The following is a 2878-nucleotide window of genomic DNA, read 5'->3' as shown; positions in this document are numbered from 1 at the left end:
TAGCATGATTCAACTCTTGCCCACATTTCATGGAATGGAAAATGAAAGCCCATACGTGCATAACAGAGAATTTGAGGAGGTAGTAGCCATGTTCTATAACCGAGCCGAAAATGTCGATGTTGTGCGACTGAAGTTCTTCCCTTTCTCCTTGAAGAACAAAGCCAAAAGCTGGTTATACTCTTTGAGACCTAGGTCTATTGGAACATGGGAGGAGATGACCAAATCTTTCTTTCTAAAACACTTCCCCAGCTATAAGACCAACAGTCTAAAACGACAGATTTCCACATTTTCCCAAAAGGACAATGAAACGTTCTACCGAGTCTGGGAAAGATTCAAAGATCTGTTGACTCAGTGCCCGCACCATGGCTATGAGAACTGGCGTTTCATCAGTTACTTCTATGAAGGCCTCACGAGTCGTGAGCGCCAGTTTGTAGAAATGCTATGTAATGGTGAATTCCTCGAAAAAGAGCCAAACGATGCTCTTGAATATCTCGAAGAAACCGCTAAAAAGTCTCACACCTGGACTAGTCCAAGTGCTACGGATAGCACCAACCGACACAAACCATCTGGGACCTATCAACTTCGAGAAGAGGATAGTGTTAAGGCCCAACTCGAAGCTTTGAAAAAGAAGTTTGAGGTCTTAATGACAAAAAATGGCCAAAAATTGCACATGATCGCTCAAGCAGAATCGCAAGAACCTTTCTTTGTTTGTGGAGGGACGGAGCATTTAGCTAAGGACTGCTTAGCTTTGAATGAAATGAGGGGGGTTTATGAGGAGCAATGCATGCCTTAGGGGCATATAACAAGCCATTCTCTCATACGTACAACCCTGGTTGGAGAAACCACACAAATTTCAGTTGGAGAGATTCCAACCAAGCTCAATCGTCTAGAGGCCAATGGAGAAATGAGCAACAAGTTCAACCATCAAAGGCGTATTCTACACCTCAATACAATGCTCATCCACAATGAAATTCTCTCGAGCATACTCTTCATGCATTCATAGAGGAACAATCCAAACTAAATCGCCAAATGATGGAAGAAATCAAGGAATTGAAATGTCAATTCTCAAAATTAACTGAATCCTTGGCCATTCTGGAAAAAGGCAAACTTCCTTGCCAACCGAAATTCAATGTGCAAGGCTAACGCATGGCCCAATCTTTAAATTCTAATGATCAAAATGTCAAGGAAGTAAAAGCCATCACGACTAGAAGCGGTAAAACTTTTTCAAGATCCACCCATAAAATCCAACACTCCCAGTACTCCAAAAGTCATTTCCAAAAATCCACCACTCAATGCCACTCCAAAAGTACCATTTCCCCAGACTTTGAAACCTGTTGGGAAACTTCCTGATAACCGAGCTGAAATCCTTGAGCACTTGACACAAGTGAAGATTAATCTTCCTTTGCTTCACATCATAAAACAAGTGCCCGCTTATGCCAAAATCATCAAGGATCTTTGCACTGCAAAAATGAAGCACCATGTCAAGAAGAGTGCCTTCTTGACTGATCAAGTGAGTGCGGTTATTGAATAAAAGGCACCGCCAAAATACATAAATCCCGGTTGTCCCACCATTTCTTTCCAAATTGGGACCCATGAAGTCAGCCAAGCCTTACTTGATCTTGGCGCGAGTGTAAATCTCATGCCTTACTCCATATACTTGCAACTCGGTCTTTGAAAAATGAAGCCCACATTTGTTGTGTTACAGCTTGATGACCATTCCACCAAAAAGCCTAGGGGTATTGTTGAGGACGTGTTAGTTCATATTGAAAAATTCTATTACCCCGTGGATTTTCTTATTCTTGATACCCAATCTGTGGTAAACATGGAGTCTACAATTCCTATTATCCTCGAAAGAAAATTCCTTGCTACAACAAATGCTTTGATCAATTGTCAGAACGGTCTAATGAAGATATTGTTTGGAAACATGACTCTTGAAGTCAATTTCTTCCACATCGGGAAACAACCCCAAGAAGATGATGAATGCTATCAAACATTCATGATTGACTCTTTAATTCCCAAGGAGGTTCAATTGCGAAACAACTTTGATAATCTTGATGACCTCCTCCTTCTGTCTGACAACAAAAGTCCCAAATCTATTGAGTCTACTCTTGCAATATCATATCGCATAGACTCATGCAATAGAAGGACTCAGTTTTGGCAACCTCGCTTTGAAGAGCTACCTCGTGAGAGGGCACAACCAAAAGCTTCAACTGAAGAGGTTCCAATTGTTCAATTAACCCAACTTCCCGAGGGTTTGAAACATGCCTTCTTGGGAGATGGTGAAACCTTTCCAGTTATCAGCTCGTCCAACCTTCAAAATTCTCAAGAATTGCAGTTACTCAAGCTACTGCGAACACATAAATCTGCGATAGGTTGGACGCTCGCTGATATCAAAGGTATTAGCCCTTTAATTTTCTCCCATCGAATCAATCTGGAGGACGAGGCTATCCCTCGAAGAGACCCTCAAAGGCGACTGAACCCCACAATGAAAGAAGTTGTAAAAAATGAAGTTTTGAAATTGCTAGACGCTGGTATTATTTACCCAGTAGCTGATAGCAAATGGGTCAGTCCTACTCAAGTCGTGCCCAAGAAATCTGGTGTCACCGTTATCCAAAACGAAAAAGGGATTCTTGTCCCCACAAAAACAGTGACGGGGTGGCGCATGTGCATTGATTATATAAAATTAAATGTCGCCTCCCGCAAAGATCATTTTCCACTCCCATTCATTGATCAAATTCTTAAACGTGTAGTTGGTCATCCTTTCTATTGCTTTCTTGATGGCTATTCTGGTTATTATCAAATTAAGATTGCATTAGAGGATCAAGATAAGACCACTTTCACTTGTCCCTTTGGCACGTTTGCTTTCCAGTGTATGCTA

At 41.5% G+C, this 2878-nt stretch overlaps 1 non-coding gene across 1 annotated transcript; it reads right to left on the bottom strand.

Moving 5' to 3' along the window:
* Nucleotides 1-262: 262 nt before the first annotated feature.
* Nucleotides 263-369, bottom strand: LOC133813308 (small nucleolar RNA R71). The gene has a single exon (XR_009884335.1). It is a non-coding gene; the product is annotated as a small nucleolar RNA R71 (small nucleolar RNA).
* Between the last annotated feature and the right edge of the window lie 2509 nt (nt 370-2878).

Source organism: Humulus lupulus, chromosome 1, assembly GCF_963169125.1.
Source record: "Humulus lupulus chromosome 1, drHumLupu1.1, whole genome shotgun sequence".
NCBI lineage: Eukaryota > Viridiplantae > Streptophyta > Magnoliopsida > Rosales > Cannabaceae > Humulus > Humulus lupulus.
The sequence above is the reverse complement of the archived record's forward strand: the minus strand, read 5'-3'. Positions and strand labels throughout refer to the sequence as shown.